This window comes from Odocoileus virginianus, chromosome 8 (genome assembly GCF_023699985.2).
Source record: "Odocoileus virginianus isolate 20LAN1187 ecotype Illinois chromosome 8, Ovbor_1.2, whole genome shotgun sequence".
Taxonomy (NCBI): Eukaryota; Metazoa; Chordata; class Mammalia; order Artiodactyla; family Cervidae; genus Odocoileus; species Odocoileus virginianus.
This window is the reverse complement of record NC_069681.1, coordinates 20,067,519-20,087,822: the sequence shown is the minus strand read 5'-3', so window position 1 is coordinate 20,087,822 and position 20,304 is coordinate 20,067,519. Positions and strand designations below refer to the sequence as shown.

The 20,304-nt window shown below is 45.4% G+C and overlaps 2 long non-coding RNA genes across 2 annotated transcripts; one reads left to right on the top strand and one right to left on the bottom strand.

The window, feature by feature from the left end:
* Positions 1 to 6,546: 6,546 nt before the first annotated feature.
* Positions 6,547 to 19,215, top strand: LOC139036220 (uncharacterized). Its single transcript, XR_011488922.1, has 3 exons — positions 6,547 to 7,357; positions 17,267 to 17,451; positions 19,089 to 19,215. It is a non-coding gene; the product is annotated as an uncharacterized lncRNA (long non-coding RNA).
* LOC139036219 (uncharacterized) lies at positions 13,085 to 14,631 on the bottom strand. Its single transcript, XR_011488921.1, has 3 exons — positions 14,568 to 14,631; positions 14,210 to 14,423; positions 13,085 to 13,251 (listed from the first exon to the last, which is right to left on the bottom strand). It is a non-coding gene; the product is annotated as an uncharacterized lncRNA (long non-coding RNA).
* Positions 19,216 to 20,304: the final 1,089 nt, after the last annotated feature.

The window sequence follows — 20,304 nt, the reverse complement described above, 5'->3', positions numbered from 1 at the left end:
TTCAACTGACTTTAGGGCACAATATTTTGACTGTGAAATATATTGAAAGATAAAAAGAGCTACAAAGAGGGTCTTCCCCAGCAATCCAGTGGTGAAAGACTTTTCCTTCCAATACAGGGGGTATGGGTTCATTTCCTGATCAGGGAACTAAGATCCCACATGCCTCCTTGCCAGAAAGCCAAAAACATAAAGCAGACAATATTGTAGCAAATTCAATAAAGACTTTAAAAATGATCCACATCAAAAAAAATTCTTGGAAAGAGCTACAAAGACATTTCAAATCTTGCCTTGGTCATTTTATTTCTTTAGCAGTGTTGGTATTGTTATTTTTGAAACTTTCTATTATATGACACAGTAATTGTGTTAATAACAACAGGAATCAAGTTTTCAATGTAAGAGAAAAGGTGCATGATTATAATTTCACGTAAGTAAAATAAAATACTATGTAGTGTTAAATTTAAAATTTTTAATGAACTCATGGTTTTAAACATATGCATTGTGTACCTCTGCTTATTGTAATGGACTAGTAACAACAGTATTCCAGAAACCATGAATATCTCCCTTAGCCTCTAATACCATCCCCCTACCAAGAGGAACCAGGGCGCCAGTGTTAAGTGACTCTTGTCTAGATATAGGAAAAGGAAGGTACAAAGAGAACCTGAGACAAGTTTTCCCAGAAATCAGGGAAGTTTTCTTGTCACGTCTAAAGGAACCAAGTTGAGTAGGTTCCCACTGACCAAAATTGTGAGAATTTGACCCTCAAAAAGGATAATTTTTGTGGTTAAATGAAATCTATTCAGTTTCTAAAATCCATGAATCTGCAATGATACTAATGATTTAAATAGACAGAAAAATTCATTTGTCACCACTGAAAGTACAATTAAGGCTATTAACTCAACTACTCTGAAAATTAGAAAATTAAAGGAATATTTGAAAATTAAAGGGCAGTTGAAAGAATGAACAACATGCTGCCTTTCATTTAGAAACTGTAGACCATGCTGCCCAAAACAGTCCCAGTTGATATGGGTAAATTTGCAGAAGCACCTTGGCTGATGTATACAGAAAGAGTGATAGAATCAGAAAGAAACTACTATCTCACATACATAATGATATTTTGGACATTTTCGTACGAAGTTTTTAAAACCTCTAGATAAATGATTGATGGAGAAACTAGACATTTGTACTGTTCCAGATAACGAAACAGGTTCTATGTCTAAGTGGAATATAGAAGTATACCATTGTATGGTGGACGGATCAGGCTATCATTCTTATCCAGAGGTTAATTTAATACCCTAAAGTGTGGGTCAGCCATTTATCATGCACCTTTTGACGTAATGCAGTGTGGCTATCTTACATATTTAAGGTTGTCTAGAAGCAGAGCCTGAGGTCTACTGGGGAAGGGTTCTTGGGAGGAGGATGAGGGAAACAGGAAAGGGAGGTGAAAAACTATGTCGGAATATGTCTGACTTGGAGAATAGCAACAGCCTGATCTACAGGGTAGCTAGGGAGCTTGAACTGTTCCACTGAGTTGATTCCCACCTTGAAGTCCATGTCAATGCCCGCAAGCTTCCCTCTGGGCATCCCTTGCCACCATTTCTATGGCCTCAGCCACATAATGTCGCTAAAAGGACATGATGTGGAGTCCTAGAGTATAACCTTCGTGAGGATGTTACAGGATGAGTTGTGTGCCCCTGGATTTCATATGATGAAGTCCTAATCCCCCAGAATGTGACTGTATTTGGAGATCATTCTTTGTAAAGAGGTAGATCGCAAGCGTGCATGCATGCTAAGTCACTTCAATCATGTCCGTGGACTGTAGCCTGCCAGGCTTCTCTGTCCATGGGATTCTCCAGGCAAGAATACTGAAGTGGGTTGGTTAATGAAGTGAAAAGGAGGTCATTAGAGTGGGCCTTAATCCAATACAACGGGTGTCCTTATAAGAAGAGGAAATTAGGACACAAAAGGAAAGACTGTGTGAAGACTCCCTGAAGACCCAGGGAGGGGGCTTCCCTGGTGGAATCCACCTGCAACGCAGGAGACATGGGTTTGATCCCTGGTCTGGAAAGATCCCACTTGCTGCAAAGCATCAGATCCCGGGTACCTGAGTTCTAGAGCGTGAGAGCTGCAACAAGAGATGCTGCCACAGTAAGAAGCCTGTGCACCACAATGAAGGGTAGCCCCCACTCACCACAATGAGAGAAAGCCCACGTGCAACATCGAAGACCCAGTGCAGCCGAAAGAGAGAAAAGCACATGGAGTAAAAGATGAGCGTCTACAAGCCAAGGAGAGCGACCTCAGAAGAAAGAAAACCTGACAACACCTGGGTCTTGGACTCCAAGCCTCCAGACCTGTGAGAAAAAGTAATCTCTGTTGTTTAAACTGCCCGTATGGTGCTTTGTGATGGCAACGCCAGAAAACTAATACAGCAGGGACTTCCGTTTTGTTCACTACTTCATTCCAGCACTTAGCACAGTGTCTGGCATGGAATAAACAGTTACTGAATGAGTGAAGTTCTATCTAGAGTTTCAAGTCAAAGCAGGAGAAAGGATCTCCCCTTGCAGATTTTCTCTCTGTATATCTGTGGCTTCTATGCCTTTGCCCCTCACCATCATATGTTTTACCCCAGGAGAGGTTTTGCTCTTACTTGTCTGTCCCACCCTCTTCCAGCAGGAGACAGACTTTTACTCACTGGCCTGTCCTCTGGAGGCTGTGTGCACATCACCTTTTCTTCTGCTCATTCCTCGGGAATTTTTGGTTTTGGTGGTTGCAGTAGATTGGATTTTCCAAAGATGGCCTTGCCAGGATCCCTCATGCCATCCTCTCTTCTTATATTGTGACTTCGTGAACGCTCCATCAAAAGGCAGAATCTGTCTCCTCCCCCTTGAACTTGGATAGGTCTTTGGATCAATCAGCAGGGCCCAGAGAAAGTGGTGCCATGTGACTGCTGGGCTGTCCTGTGCTGGAGCCCTTGTGCCTGTGAGCCAGCGATCATGCACATCTTTCCCCAGCTCCACGCCTAGTGGAGTCATGTCAGTAGCCTGAAAATAGCCAGGGTGGGATTATTTATGTCATGTGCTGCATGCTAAGTCACCTCAGTCACGTCTGACTCTTTGTGACCCCATGGACTCTAGCCTGCGAGACTCCTCTCTCTGTCCATGGGATTCTCCAAGCAAGAATACTGGAGTGGGTTGCCATGCCCTCCTCCAGGGGATCTTCCAGACCCAGGGATCAAACCTGTGTCTCTTCCTTGGCAGGTGGGTGTTCTTTAGCCCCACCCACAGAAGCCAGCAAATGCTACAGTCATAATTACACAGAAATACACAGAGCTGGTTGTCAAACATTTACCAGCAAACCACCATTTCTGAGGCTGAATCACAACAAGTGTGTAGATTCCTGGTGTGCTCCTGTCTTAGTACACATGCTCTTGAATCCTAGCCTCCATGCCGGGAAAGAGCCCAGGGCCCATGCAGAGGCCACATGTGGTGTTCTGACTGACATCCCCAGCTGAGTCCCAGCCCCAGCGCGCATCAGTCACCATGATCCATGTGAATGAGGAAACTTACTGATGACCGCAGTGCCAGCCACCATCTGTCTGCTGAGCCCAGTCAACCCCCAGGACTGAGAGATATAATAATAATAAATGATCATCGCTGTTTTGTTGCCACTTGGAGCAGTTGTGCAATCATAGATAATCCGAACACTGATAACTTGCTCTGTTCTTCACTAAGGCATTATAAGTTAAGAGGAATGAAAATGCATCAGTTCCACACTGAAAAAAAAATCTGTTATACATGATAAATCTTCATGTATAAGATTCATAAGTAAGAATTCACATATAAGAATCAGAATTAGATTCAATCATTCATTCATTTGTTCAACAAATATTTACTGAGGGCTAGCTAATTAAGCATCAAACTCTGTGCTCACTCGGTGCTAAGGGTGGAGGAGTCCCCAATATGCAAATGGAGACAGAATGGAAACTACCCAAGACTAGTGCAAAAGGTGCTAGAAGTGTGTTCAGGGTCGGGGCGGGGGCAGGGCGGGCACAAGGGAAAAGGGCCAACTCTTTTTAAAAAATTTTATTGAAGTAGAGTTGATTTACAATATTGTGTTAATTTCTGCTCTACAGTGAGGTGACTCAGTTATACATACATACATATATATATATATATTTTCTTTTCCATTATGGTTTATCACAGGATATTGAATATAGTTCCATGTTCTATACATAGGACCTTGTTGTTTAACCCATTTTATATACAGCTTGCATCTTCTAATCCTAAACTCCCAATCCTTCCCTCTCCCATCCCCCCTCCCCTTTGTCAACCACAAGTCTATTCTCTATGTGAGTCTGTTTCTATTTCATAGATGAGTTCATTTCTGTCATATATTTTACAATTGGTTGTTTTACTTATTTGACTGCACCAGGTCTTAGCTGTGGCATGCAGACTCTTCAGTTGCAGCATGTGGGATCTAGTTCCATGACCAGGGATCAAACCCAGGCCCCCGCATTGGGAGAATGGAATTTTAGCTACTGGATCACCAGGGAAGTCCCTGTGTCATATTTTAGATTCCATATGTAAGTGATATCATATGATATGTGCGTTCCCCAACCCTGACCCAGGCTCTGGGGATGTTGATATGCTCCTGGACTCGGCAGCCTGAACAGTGTGCTGTTCCTTTTCCCCAGCCTGCTCTGGGGCACCAGCTAGAACTGAGTAGAAGGGTTGAGGCTGGAGACCTTTCAGGAAGCAGGCACCCGTCTCTCAGGGGTGGGCCCTCACAGCCTCCCCAGAGGCCCCGGGACTACTGAAACAGGGGCTCAAGGTCACCCCAGTATTTCCGTGGAGCACCTTAGGCAGCTGCCCAGTTCCACAGGGCCCTTAGAATCTGAAGGTTTGGCTGTCTATATTTTTTTCTGCTAGACCCAGGGTTTTTTATAAAAATTGTAGTAAAATATATGTAACATAAAATTGACCACCTTTTCTTTTAAGTGCACAGTTTAGTAATGTTAAGTTCAGTTGGATTGTTGTCCAACCATCTCCACAACTCCTCTATTTTGCAAAACTGAAATTATACCCATTAAACATCCCCCACCCCAGCCCATCCTCCCCTCAGTTCCTGGCAACCACCATTTTGCTTTCTGTCTTTGTGAATTAGACTACTCTAAATACCTCAAATAGATGGAATCATACAGAATTTGTACTGTTGTGACTGGTTTATTTCAGTTAGTTAATATGCTCAAGGTTCATCCAGACTATGGCTTGAGTTGACTGTGTTTCCATCCTTCTTCGTTCAGGACATAGGTTCTGCTTCTCTTTTTTTCTTAAATTGTCTTCAGAAAAAATGTGCTGAGAAAACTCAAAAAGAAAATGAGAATATCTATTGAATATGCTTTCTGATTCAGGTGGACGTTGAAGGGAGGGACCCTGATGGTTTCTCTTAAATTAGGAAGCCATCAGGATTAGAAGATGGTGAATATAGGAAAAGAAAAACAACTCAAATAGAAGAGTGACATCAGAATGGAAAGTTCACCAAGGAAAGCCTGAAAGGAATGAGAATGATTATACAGAACTAATTTGTTTGAGAATAACACACTATAAAAGACAGCCTTCTGAGACTCCCCTGGTGGTCCAGTGGTTAAGAATCTGCCTACCAATGCAGGGGTCATGGGTTCAATCCCTGGTTCAGAAAGATCCCACATGCCTCAGAGCAGCTGAGCCCATGAGTCACAGTTACGGAGCCTGGGCTCTAGAGCCTGTTCTCTAGAACAAGAGAAGCCCGAGCACTGCAACTAGAGAGTAGCCCCTGCTCACCGCAACTGGAGAAAGTCCACGTGTAGCAATGAAGACTCAGTGCAGCAAAAAGAAAAAAAAAAAAGACAGCCTTCTGCAGGATCTAGGGGAAGCCAGTGGGAATGAACACTTGGGAACAGAGGGGTTGGTGTCGACTGGTTCCCCGATCGCTCATTATGTGGTGCACAAATTGGTCTTTGGCCAACTTTAATATCTCCCTTCATTTTCATGGCTTCTGTCAAGAAGTCAGGCATACTCTCATTAACTCACAGACTCCTTTGTAATTAAACTCAGGCATATACTCATTAGCTCATTACACTTTTGAATTAAAATTCTTTTGGGATACAGTGGATTTTTTAAAATAAGCCTTTTACTCATAGTGTCTAGCCTTGAGTGAGCACTGCTTATGCAATGAATGATTGAACTCACTTTTACCAGCAGGGCCCCGTTAAGTAGGCCACCTCGAGGCTTCCACAGAACAACACGCATAATAAAATTTGTACTCAATTCAATTTGTAACTTAGTTCTGCTAACAGATGGCCTTTATTCACATGATAATGTCTGTAGTCATTTAGGCCTTTAATGTCCTAGAATTCCCCTGCTTCTCCAAATAGGGTCCATGGAGACATAACAGGGACTAAAATGCAGATTCCTGTGCCCAAGCCCAGACTGACAGATTCAGAATCTTTGGGAAGTGGGGCAGGAAAATGCTTTTTAATAAAGAGCCTCACACGCTTGTGATAAACTAAAAAGAAGCTGAGTTTATCAGAATGAAAGTTTAAGTTCAGTGGAAAACTTTTACTTGATGCTTAACCCGTTGCACGTAACACAGCCTCTCAAAGTAGCCTTCTTCAGATCCAAGACAAGGACAGTTAGAAAGTTGACACAGTTCCGCCTCCCTGTAACTCCGCTGTCTCAGATCCATAGTCTGGACTGACCTGAAACGGAATAGGTTTCATCTCTTCTCCATATCACAAGCTTCCTCAGTCACTTAGGGTGTTCTCTCTGGTCTTCAACCCACTTGGAGGACCTTAAACCTCTTTAAATTAAATAGTCCGTGTTCAGTCGATTCTTCCTCATAAGCTACCAGCATGCAGAGAGTAAGAAGAGAGAAGAGGCTTCAGACATGCCTGCACTACCTTCTAAAGTTAAGTCCCTGAAATGGAATGTTTCCAGGACTAATTAATAGCCAGTGAATATAGCTTCGGCACTGAAGTGCCACAGTCCATTTTTAAAAGGCTTCCCGGGGTTGCGCTGCTTCCCCCTTCCGGTCGTGGGAAGTACTGCAGGATGTTGAAGCTGGTGTTGATGGGATTTCTGCACGTGGAGGGTGGGAACAGAGAGAAACCCGTCCCTCCCGGGGTTGGGGGGAAGCCAGGAGTTGCTGCCTGCTGCGGGAGAGAAATCCGAAATGAGAGAGCAAAAGGAAGCAGGCGGCAAGGAGAGGGAACCCGCAAGTGAAGAGAAGCCCATCAGGTGTAGACTTGGACCAACCACCCCGACCCCAAAGTGGCCAAAGTCAGCCTGGTCCTGGATCCGGCTCTTTGCTGTCAGCTCAGAAGGTGAGTGGGGACAGCGCTGTGTAGCCTTTCAAGTTGGAGAGAGAGTCCTAGCAGATGGTTTCTCGGGATCATTCAGGGGGAGATGACAATGTGCTGATTTGTGCCTCCTGGAAAGAAAGCGACTACACTGTGAAAGTGCTATTCTTAATTGTGTGGAGAGAGAGGAAACCTTAATCTTCATGGAGTCCAAGGAAAATGGGTTTTCTTGCGGAAAAGAATAGTCATAGAGGAACAGTCAGCTGCAGGGTGAGAGCACGTTGTGCTGGGCTCTTAGAGACAGTTTGGTAACTACAGGGCAGTGAAGCTGGAGCCCTGTGGGGTCTCTGAGCAGGTAACCTGGACATGGTCATGATAACAGTGTGTGTAGAGCTCGGAGGACGGACATTTTCCATTTCATAGGGACCAAACACTTAAAGACTCCTTGGGAAGTGGTGGGTCACTCTGGCCCACAGTAGGTTTGCAATTACATCCATGCAACTCATGCAGGATGGAATGGTGAGGAGGGGAAACAGAGAAGATACATAAAGAGCTACAGATAATAAAGGATTTGTTTATTTTCTGAGCACCCAAAGCATCTGTTGGAAATATTCAACAATTCAGGTTAACATCTGTCTTTGGAGGAACAGTATGGATGTGGTTAAGGTTTAACATTTAATATTATTCAAAACCAGGCCAAAATGAGCTGAATTTCCACTCTGATTTAGGAATAAACAGCGTAATTTACCAAGTCAGTCACTGAAAACCACAATCACTGGGTCAAAAATGTGCCCGGGTTGGGGCCCTGAAATGAATGTCAGTAATGCTGACTACTGTTGAAGTGCTAGATGTTAAAAAAAAAAAACTTAGGCACCTCTAGATACAGGCTTTAAGACACAAATGTCAACTTAAAAAAAAAAAGCACAACATGAGAGTTGTGAGTTAAGTTTTATTTGGGACAAAAGGAGGACTGCAACCCAGGAGACAGCACCTCAGGTAGATCTGGGTGAAAGGAAGTGAAGTGTTAGTTGCTCTGTTCTGTCCAACTCTGCGAGTCCACGGACCTTAGCCCACCAGGCTCCTCTGTCCATGGACTTCTCCAGGCAAGAATTCTGGAGTGGGTTGCCATGCCCTTCTCCAGGGGATCTTCCCGACCCAGGGATCGAACCCAGGTCTCCTGTGTTGCAGTCAGATTCTTTACCATTTGAGCTTCCCAGGAAGCAATAGCTCTGAGAGACTGCTCCAGAGATAGTGGCGGAAGATCAGTATACATGTAATTTTGGTGAAGGGGTAGTACATGCAGTCAAGCACATAGTTTTCCAAAAGTTTCTGCTAGTCTCGTGAAACTTTTGTTAGCCACAAGGAACAGTCATCACCATAAAGGATTTTAGTGCTTTTCTAGATATGAGGAGATACAAGAATAGGATTGCCTCCCCTATCAAGCTACCAATGGTATTTTTCACAGAACTAGAGCAAATAATTTCACAATTTGTATGGAAATACAAAAAACCTCAAATAGCCAAAGTAATCTTGAGAAAGAAGAATGGAACTGGAGGAATCAACCTGCCTGACTTCAGACTATACTACAAAGCCACAGTCATCAAAACAGTATGGTATTGGCACAAAGACAGAAATATAGATCAATGGAACAGAATAGAAAGCCCAGAGATAAATCCATGAACCTATGGTCACCTTATCACAAAGGAGGCAAGGATATACAATGGAAAAAAGACAACCTCTTTAACAAGTGTTGCTGGGAAAACTGGTCAACCACTTGTAAAAGAATGAAACTAGAACACTTTCTAACACCATACACAAAAATAAACTCAAAATGGATTAAATATCTAAATGTAAGACCAGAAACTATAAAACTCCTAGAGGAGAACATAGGCAAAACACTCTCTGACATAAATCACAGCAGGATCCTCTATGACCCACATCCCAGAATATTGGAAATAAAAGCAAAAATAAACAAATGGGACCTAATGAAACTTAAAAGCTTTTGCACAACAAAGGAAACTATAAGCAAGGTGAAAAGACAGCCCTCAGATTGGGAGAAAATAATAGCAAACGAAGCAACAGACAAAGGATTAATCTCAAAAATATACAAGCAACTTCTGCAGCTCAACTCCAGAAAAATAAATGACCCAATCAAAAAATGGGCCAAAGAACTAAACAGACATTTCTCCAAAGAAGACATACACATGGCTAACAAACACATGAAAAGATGCTCAACATCACTCATTATCAGAGAAATGCAAATCAAAACCACAATGAGGTACCATTACACACCAGTCAGGATGGCTGCTATCCAAAAGTCTACAAGCAATAAATGCAGGAGAGGGTGTGGAGAAAAGGGAACCCTCTTACACTGTTGGTGGGAATGCAAGCTAGTACAGCCGCTATGGAAAACAGTGTGGAGATTTCTTAAAAAACTGGAAATAGAACTGCCATATGACCCAGCAATCCCACTTCTGGGCATACACACCGAGGAAACCAGATCTGAAAGAGACACGTGCACCCCAATGTTCATCACAGCACTGTTTATCATAGCCAGGACATGGAAGCAACCTAGATGCCCATCAGCAGACGAATGAATAAGGAAGCTGCGGTACATATACACCATGGAATATTACTCAGCCATTAAAAAGAATTCATTTGAATCAGTTCTAATGAGATGGATGAAACTGGAGCCTATTATACAGAGTGAAGTAAGCCAGAAAGATAAAGACCATTACAGTATACTAACACATATATATGGAATTTAGAAAGATGGTAACGATAACCCTATATGCAAAACAGAAAAAGAGACACAGATGTATAGAACAGACTTTTGGACTCTGTGGGAGAAGGCGAGGTTGGGATGTTTCAAGAGAACAGCATCGAAACATGTATATTATCTAGGGTGAAACAGATCACCAGCCCAGGTTGGATGCATGAGACAAGTGCTCGGACCTGGTGCACTGGGAAGACCCAGAGGGATCGGGTGGAGAGGGAGGTGGGAGGGGGGATCGGGATGGGGAATACATATATATCCATGGCTGATTCATGTCAATGTATGACAAAAACCACTACAATATTGTAAAGTAATTAGCCTCCAACTAATAAAAAATTTAAAAAATAAATAAATTAATTAAAAAAAAATAAAGAAGCTGTGGTACATACATACAATGGAGTACTACTTAGCCGTGAAAAAGAATAAAATATAGTTGTTTTTTCCTTAAAAAAAAAAAAAAGAATTAGGATTGCCCCCTGAAAATATTTAACTATCTGAAGACTTGTCTTGCCAGTACTTCCCCAAGTCTAGTTTTGCCTCGTTTCTGCTCTCCACCCTGGACTCCTCTCAGGGGGTGTTGAAGGTCAGCAGCATGTGATCTCGTCCCTGTAGAGGCAGATGGCAGGTGCCAATGGCAAGTGCCAACTTGTAATCGACACAAACCAGAGGTTTAAAGTAGTATTTTATAAATGAATACCAAAACTGTGAATGTTAGTTATAAAAACTTGTAATTATTGGCGTTTTAGACTAGTCTTTGTTGTTAGGAGGCGGCCTCATTCTTTGCAGGATATTTAGGGACATCCCTGATCTCCATCCACGAGTCATTAGCCACCATCCTCACCCCAGTGAGGACAATCAAAAATGCCTCCAGACATTGCCAGACATCCCCTGGGAGGCAGAATTACCCTTGGTTGGTAATTCTGAGATACAACAATTGGACTGAAAAATGAAAGTGTGTTAAGAATGTCGTTTGGTGGCTATTACCAATTAATTTTCTATTATCAATTAATACCTTTTATTATCACTGAACTTCTAGGGGAGGACGCGGCAGGGGGCTGTTTTCACTACTCTTACTGATGCAGAAGCAAATGAGAGACAAACAATCCTATCACTCGAACACAAGTCACTGTTGATTCCCACTGGAGAGAAGGGGCTTGCCCAGCCCACTCCCGAAGTTGCTTTCTACGTCAAATTTCTACCAAATAGGGAAACTTTCTACCAAACAAGAAGCATACTCATTTTCTTAGTACTTAGAAAGCTTAGAGCTTAGAAAGCTTAGAGCTTAGTCCTTACCACCCTTATTAGCATGGATCTATCTCTTGAGTATCTCCTGTGTATGAGGGGTCCACCCTCTTAGAAGAGCTTCCATTTGAAAGGCCAGGGGAGCGTGTGAGAGTTTTGTGAGTTTTGCAGGTTCCACTGTAATAGTGAATAGATCTTTCATAGCATATTTTTGTTTGTTTGCTTTTTACCTTTTGACCTCCTTCACCCATTTCTCATTTCTGTACCCCTACCTCTCTTTCCAGCAGTCACCAATCTGTTCTCTGTGTCTGTGAGCTTCTGGGTTTTTTGTTTGTTTGTCTGATATTCTACATATAAGAGAGATCATGCTTGTCTCTGACTAATTTCACTTAACATAACGCCCTTGAAGTCCATCCATGTTGTCACAAATGGAAAGACTTCCTTCTTTTTATGGCTGAATAATATTCTAATGCACATATACCACAATTTCTTTATCCACTCACCCATTGATAGACCTTTTTTGTTTCCATATCTTGGCTATTATAAATAATGCTACAGTGAAAATGGAGGTGCACATATATCTTTTTGAGTTAGTGTTTTTGTTTTCTTCGGATAAATACCCAGAAGTGGAATTGCTGGATCCTGTGGTAGTTCTATTTTTAATTTTTTGAGGGCACTCCATACTGTTTTCCACACTGGTTCCACCAACTTATGTTCCAACCAGCAGTGTGTGAGAAGTTCCTTTTCTTCACATCCTGGCTAACACTTGTTATTTCTTGTCTTTTTGATACTTACTATTCACACAGGTGTGAGGTGATATCTCAGTGTGGTTTTCATTTTCATTTCCCTGATAGTTAGTGATGTTGCACTTCTTTTCATGTATCTGTTGGCCATCTGCATGTCTTCTTTGAAACATGCCTATTCAAACCTGTTCACTTTTTAATCAGGTTGCTTTTTTGGTATTAAGCTGTATGAATTCTTTATATATATTTTTTTGCTTTTTTGAGCCGCACTGTGCACCATGCACTTCCCTTGTGACTCAGCTGGTAAAGAATCCGCCTGCAATGTGGGAGACCTGGGTTCGATCCCTGGGTTGGGAAGAACCCCTGGGGAAGGGAGTGGCTACCCACTCCAATATTCTGGCCTGGAGAATTCCTTGGACTGTTTAGTCCTTCGGGTCACAAAGAGTTGGACACACCTGAGTGACTTTCACTTTCACTTTTTTGCAGCATGCAGGATCTGAGTTCCCCCAACCAGGGATCCTGCAGTGGAAGCGTGGAGTCTTAACCACTGGACCGCCAGGGAAGTCCCTTGAATGTTTTAAATTATAAAAGCAAACCTGCTCATGAGTAAAAAAGCAAAGCAGTATTAGGTTATCAAGTAGAAGCAAACATACTTCACACACCCACCTCCAACTTCTTCCTCTGCCCCACCACTGTGGTCCTACCTGTGGTTACTTCACCCCACAGGAAATAGTTATTAACCACGGTTTGCTGTGTATGGTATGTCTTTCCCTACACTTGTATGTACACGTGTGGACAGTTTTTCCATAAATGAGATTGCGCTGGACACATCCCCTTGCCTGCTCTGCTTGTGACCAGTTACGCCAAATCACCCTCCAAAGAAGTGACACCTTTCATATTCCCACTGAGCTGTCTCCCTCTCCCCTCACTAGAATCCTAAACTGTTTCGTCATCTTTGCTGATCCAGTACGTGAAAGCTGATACCTCATGGTTGTTTTAATTAACATTTCATTCCTTATCATTGTGTGATCCTGAACATCACTTATGAAGTCTGTTGTCCAGCATTTGCAGTCTTGCGTGGGAATTCCATCTTCTGTTTCTAGCTTGGGGTCAAAGCTCAGGTCCCGTGTAGAGCCATCTGTCTCCCAGGGAACATTCTTTAAGGTGTGACAGAATTAGCAACACATCAGTCTTTTTTACTTCTCATCTGTCTTGCCAGTTTATAAAGTAAAGGGCTTACTGGAATGAGAATGGCTTCATTTATAAGATGGATCTCACAGCTGGTGTTGGCTTGTCTCATTGGGTCTGATGTTATAACCAGTAAAGGTATCACTGGTTTTCTAATAGATGTTTCTACCATTATTTTCAGTTAGTGACTAAAGAAAGCAGTCAACTAAGTATAAAATAAATAAGATACGAGGCTGTAATGTACAGCACAGGAAATAGAACCCATATTCTATAATAACTTTAAATGGAGTATAATTTATAAAAATATTGAACTATGTTGTGTAACTGAAGCTAATCTAACATTGTAAATCAACTATACTTCAATTAAAAAAAGAAAATAAACATACCTGATACCCCCCATGCAAAAGAAAGCAGTTAATTTGGGATATTTAAATTTTAAAAAATCTCTCTGCATCCCTACATTGTTTTTTGTTTTTTCTTCAAGATTCACAGGAAACTAAAGCATGTGCCTCTTAGCCCAGTTAGTGGCCCAAGTTGCAAATATGTGTGTTGTTATGATGTAACACAGACAAACACAGATGGTTTCCACTGGAATATCTTGGGTTGTAGGCATACTAGGAACAGTTCACATGTTGTTTTAATGGAAATTTATACATTTGTGGCAGGCTTCCCACGTGGCACAGTGGTAAAGAATCTGCCTGCCAGTGCAGGAGACTCAAGAGACATGGGTTTGATCCCTGGGTCAGAAAGATCCCCTGGAGAAGGAAATGGCAGCCCACTCCAGTATTCTTGCCTGGCGAACCCTATGGACAGAGGAGTCTGGCGGGCTACAGTCCATGGGGTCACAGAGTTGGACACAACTGAGCGACTGAACACACACACACACACATCTGTGGCAACTCTGCCACACAAATATGAACAGCTTACCCTTATTTCTCCTCCCTGTTATTTCCCTTCTGTGATGTAGGAGGAGGGTGTTGGCTAGATACAAAGTCCACACCGACCCCTGGGAAGGAAATTCCACCAGCTTCTCAGTGTTATTCACGTGCTGCTCCCTGGTACCCGGGGCCTGTGCTATGAAGTTCACAAGTCCTAAACCTCCGGAGGGCTGTCTGAGGGCAGGGGTGCCACCCACCTGGAGCTGAGACAGAAAGAGAGGCGTGCAGGGGTTGGGGACGTGTTCTGTAATGCTGCCGGGGAACGGGGGGTGGAGTTCTCTCCCCTAGACACCCCAGCAGATGATGAGATTCAGAGCAAGCTTTTTGTGGCATAAAGGGGGACACACCTGTTCTTCACCTTGAAGAGTGAGGTTAGGAAAGGCCCTTAGAAGCCCCGAAGTGTGTTAGTCACTCAGTCATGTCCAACTCATTGTGATCTCACGGACTATAACCCTCCAGACTCCTCTGTCCATGGAATTCTCCAGGCAAGAATACTGGAGTGGGTTGCCATTTCCTTCTCTGAGGGATCTTCCCGACCCAGGGATCAAATCTGGGTCTCCTGCATTGCAGGCAGATTCTCTGCAGCCATGCTGGACCAAAATCTCCTCCTGCCCTTTGGGATAGTTGAGTTCGTCCTTGGATACAGGACAGTTGTTTTTCTAGATGGAGTTTTAGTGGTTTAGTTTACATGGCACCCTTGTGGTAATTGACCTCAACAAGTGTGAAAGTGAAAGTCGCTCAATCATGTCCAACTCTTTGTAACCCCATGGACTATACAGTCCATGGAATTCTCCAGGCCAGAATACTATAGTGGGTTGCTATGCCTTCCTCCAGGGGATATTCCCAATCCAGGGATAGAACCGAGGTCTCCCGCATTGCAGGCGGATTCTTTACCAGCTGAGCCACAAGGGAAGCCCCAACAAGTGTGGACACCAACCAAAAATCTAATTCATTCAGTTACCAGTTGTCCATGACTGGGGGCCCCCTTTCTGTTTGACAGAGGTGTGCACCTGGCAAGCCACATGAGGCTGGCAGACTGGTCTAGCTTCATGTCTCTTGGTGAAAAGCCAGGTCAGTGATGGAGAGGAGGCTGCTGTCCACTCTGGGCTGCAGTTCCCCTGATTCTGTGTGTCGGGGCACCAAGGTGACAGTTTTTGCAGGGACATTGTGGAAAGGGTGAATCCTCATGAAGTGATGTTTGAATAGCAGTCCACAGGATCATTCATTAGATGTATATTGAAGACCTACTAGGTGTTGCACACGTGTCTTCCACGGTTGCTTCTGGAAAGGCAGGAGGAGGCAGATCGGCCTGCACTCACTGGGAATCCCCCAGCACTGCATTTCGTGGGAGACAGGGTGTGTGACACCCTCATGCTCTGCTCTGACACTTCATGTCCTGTCTTCTCCAAACTGAGGAAGCCAGCTCTGATCGAGGAAGAGCAAACCTCTCCAGCTTGATGGATCTGATGACCCCTGAGTTCTTATCTAGCTGTGTGACCTTGGGCAAGTTCTTAACTCTCCCGATCCTCCCGTTTTCTCATCTGTGGAATGGGCACGATACTCCTTACCTGGTGAATCACGACTGCGCACCCACAGGGCTGGTGGGGAAGGTGCACCCACCTCCTGGCGCCCCTGACTCTCACCGGGAAGCCGTTCCTTTCTGCGTTTCTTCCCCTTTCCTCCTGCCCTGGGGTAAGGGGGAGAGACTGGGCTTGGAAGTCAAAGAGACCAGTTTTCAAATAGAGTCACAGAAGCCTCACTTCAAATCCCAGTTCTACCACTCAGTAGCTAAGCGACTTTGAGCCTGTGAACCGTCTGACTCTCAGTTCTCTCTGCACCTCTGGGGAGCCAGGGGGATGGCATGCGGTGACGTGAGGAAGACCCTGGCAGGGCGCTGGCGACTTGCCTCTGGTTCCAGGTGACCCGTCTCCCATCCCACGGACTCCAACTTGCTGCAGAGGGGCCCCTGCGGGTACCAAGGCAGGTTTGAGTGTGACGCACCCGAGAAGCAAAGAGACAGGGAAGAGAAGCCCCGTATCTCATTGTAACCCTTGGAGTAGGAAGCGCTGGCGGAATCACCCTGCCGGTGAGTTAGCAGAGGATCAGCGGGAGGGAGACGCTGCCAGGGTGGCCTCCTGCCAGCAGGTCCCCGCTGAGTGGGTGGTGTGCGCTCCTCCTCCGTCTTCACTTCCACCTCCTTCTCTGCACACACTTCCACCTCCTTCTCTACACACACACACACACACACACACACACACACACACACATCCCACCCGCCGTCACCGCCAGCACCCTCTGCACTCAGGTCCTTCCACTCCAGAGAGCCAGCCAGGAGCATCCCCAAATGCCTCCGTACCAGCTCTGAGGTCTTTTTAAAAAGCATGTTTACAAATGGAGCTGTGCTCATTCAGGACAGGCTCCTGGAGGGACTTTGTGTATAAAGTGGGGATGTTTGCCCCAGGTCCTGTCTGGATCAGCCAGCACCACCCCACCCCCCTGCCCACCTCTGGAGCTGAACTCTCTGAAGCAACAAAATGGTAGAAGATAGCGGGCCTGTCGCATCATAGCCCCGCACTGGGGGCAAACGGACAGAGCCCCACAGCCCCCATCGAATGCCTTGACAGGGCCACCTCATTGCCTGGGTAGGGGAATTTGCTATTACACCTGGTTGGTTGGATGTTTGATTCTGTATTTTATTTATTTATTTATTTAAATGTTTGATCTTTTTAATTCCACAGAGAATGAAATGTGAGTTATAGTATGTTTTGAGTACAATAGGGCTTCCCTGGTGGCTCAGCTGGTAAAGAATCGGCTTGCAATGCAGGAGGCCCAGGGTCCATCCCTGGGTCAGGAAGATCCCCTGGAGAAGCGAATGGCGACCCACTCCAGTATTCTTGCCTGGAGAATCCCGTGGACAGAGGAGCCTGGTGGAAGACAGTCCATGGAATGTTTCCAGGCAACAATATTGGAGTAGATTGTCATTTCCTCCTCCAAACCCAACACTTGACCCTCTGCAGTAGCTCAATAAATGATTCCTTCCCTCCAGGCCCTGTGTCTTCCCAGCTGTGCATTTGTGGGCGTGCCTCTTAACCTCTCTGAGCCTGGTTCCCTCATCTGTGAAATGAAAGATGTTTCAGTCTGATCCGGGCTGACAGGGCCACACCTGCAGGCTGACAGATGACGAAGCCGGCATCTGGAATCCAGCCTGACCGAGGTCACTTCCAGCCACAGGTGACGCACACAGTTAATGGTAGTTAATGGGTGCCGAGGCAATCCTGCCACAGATTTTTCTAATAAATTCTGAATAAATTAGATTTGGTTCCCGGAACTTTATTGGCAAGCAAGAACCACACCGGGAGGTGTGGAGGAGGCATGGCATCAGTGCATTTCTAAAATTGCCAGCAGTAGTGAGTTGCAGCTCTGAGAAATGCCCTAGCCTTGAAGGATTGGGGGGGGAGGGGGTTGGGTCTGAGATCACGTGACTTGTTCGAGCCCAAAGTGAACCTTGTGGGTGGTCTGTGCTTGGCTCAGGGTGGCCTCGGGCGGGTGGCTGGGGGTGCAGTGTCTTGCTGTCTCTTGGTGCCCCTGCTTCTGCTCCTAACTGAGGAAACTTCAGCTTTTCATTGCGCAAAGGATGTGTTTTCAACACAATATGTGTTTGAAAACGTCTGAGTGGATGGAGTCCCCAGTACAACCAACGGGTAATGGCAGCGGAGCTAGGGGAATTGCAGGGAGATGTGAGGGGGTGTGGATCGGGGTAGCTTCGTGCACCCCACCCACCCTGTCTCCTTGACAAACTGGATCTTCCCTCACCGTCTCCATGTGGGGCCCTTTGTGTGCAGAAAGGTTGAGCCACGTTGCAGAAGGCCCTGGCTTTTTATCATGACATTTGGAATATCCTTAGAGACCTCAGGGCTCCTTGGAATGAAAGCACTGACCTCCTGTTGAGATATCCGGTCTCGTTTATACAACTGGTGTGTGAATAAAGGGAACCTCGAGGGAAATCTTAAGTGACTTATCTTAGAGCGGTACTACTCAGAAGCAGCAGGCAGAGGTCGAGTGGACTAAACTGTGGGTCAGGAGAACAAGGGGATGGCGGATGGGTGCCTGGCAACCCTGACGTGCTGAGAGCGCCTCACCTCCCTCCCCTCTGAGGACATCTCGTTCACTGCTGCACGCCCCCAGGACTTCCAATAGTGCCAGCACACAGCAGGAGCGCAGCGAGTGTCCCCCGAATGACTGGATGGATGAATGAATGACTTACCAGCACCTAGTACAAGCTTCTCCTCTCGCTGATATGCCCGCACCCACGCCCCCATCTCACTCTCCTCAGGCACACCCTGACAGTTTATTCCCAGAACAGCTCTGGGGCCCACAGCCCCCTTCACCTCTGGAGCATGCCTACTATGCGCAAAATCCACAGGGTTCCCAGAGAGTCAGACATGACCGAAGCGACTTAGCACGCACGCAGGCCTAGCACTTGAGTGTTTTTCTGCCCCTTTCTTTCCTTTTATCAGCACATCTCCCTGGTGTTCAAGTTCCTGCCCTGTCTGCATTTTGAGATCACCCTCCAGGCTGAACCACAGATCAGCCTCCTCACTGGTCTCTCAGCCCCATCTCCACCCGAAGTCCTGGTATTTCCAATGATTTGACTTCATGTCACTTCCCAGCTCCGTGTCCTCCACCCCCTTACCTTCCTAGCAAATGCGAATACCCTGAGGTAGATTGGAAACGTTCTCTGTTCTCAGGTCCTTGTTCCAGTTGTATCTGTTACTTATCTGTTGGAGGACCTACACTCAGCCAAATGGGGGGCTTTGCCTCTCCCCAAAACCACCCTGAGCTTTTCTTCCCTGAATCTTTCCCTGTAGGATTTTCTTTTTGATTGAAAAGCCACTCTGCCTGTCAAAACCCTGCCCATTCGTTCATTATGCAGCGCCGCTGACACCTCCTCCTGGAAGCAGTCCTTGATTTCTTCAGGACTCCGCCCTCCTCTGGGCTCAGGTACCTCTTTGTGCTCCCCTGGTGGCCTGCTCACACACTGATTTTGCATTGGCTCCTGGATACCTATCATCTCCCTGATGGGGCCTGAGGTCTGTGCTGGTGAGTTAGTGGGGGGCTGTGGATCAGGCCACGTGAGAGGGCGATGCAGGTGTTGACACGGGGATGGAGAAGAGGGAAGGATGCAAAAAAAGTAAGGCCAAGAAAGAGTCACTGGATATACCAGGAGAGGACGGAAGTGGCACGGGTGACTGAGGATTTGGTGCCTTTAAAGATGTAGGGAAGCGAGAGGGCAGTTTGGAAAGAAGACTTTTGAGTTTATCCTCCTGGACTTTCTGCCAGTTGCTTCCAGGGTGTTTGGTAGCTGAGTGGAGCCCCCAAAATGTGGTGTTGCAGAGAAAACTTCTGGGTCCTGGTTGCAGTTTGCCCATTAAGCAATAAAAGCCTGAGAGCAGGGTCTACACTCGTTATTCAAAGGCACTAGATTCCGGAAATCCCGGACAGCAGACTGAGCCAGAAGCCACCCACTTGTCTTACCAAAATTCCCCTTTTGGAACATGCTTTGATACTTTTGGTCGTGTATTTGGAGGGATAGCTGGTTGCTAACATGTCTTATTTTTTTAATTTTTAATTGGAGGATAACAATGTTGTATGGGTTTCTGCTGTACCACAAGTGAGGATAAGGATACGTATATCCCCTCCCTCGAGCCTGCCTCCCTCCCACCCCCACCCCATCCCTCTAGGTCATCGCTGACCACCAGGCTGAGCTCCCTGTGTTCCACAGTGACTTCCCACGAACCATTTCACACCTGGTAGTGTACACACGTCAGTGCTACCCCCTCAATTCGTCCCACGCTCTCCTTCCCCAGCTATGTCCACAAGTCTGTTCTCTACATCTGTATCTCGTTTCCTGCCCTGCAAATAGGTTCATCAGTACCATTGTCCTAGATTCCCTGTATATCTCGATTCTAATATCTTCCTATCACCGTTCCTCCTGAGTTATCTTCTCCTTTGGGACTCTTGGTTGACTTAGCAGTTTTACTTAGTTCTTTTATACAGACTTGATGGAAACTCATTTCATCAGAA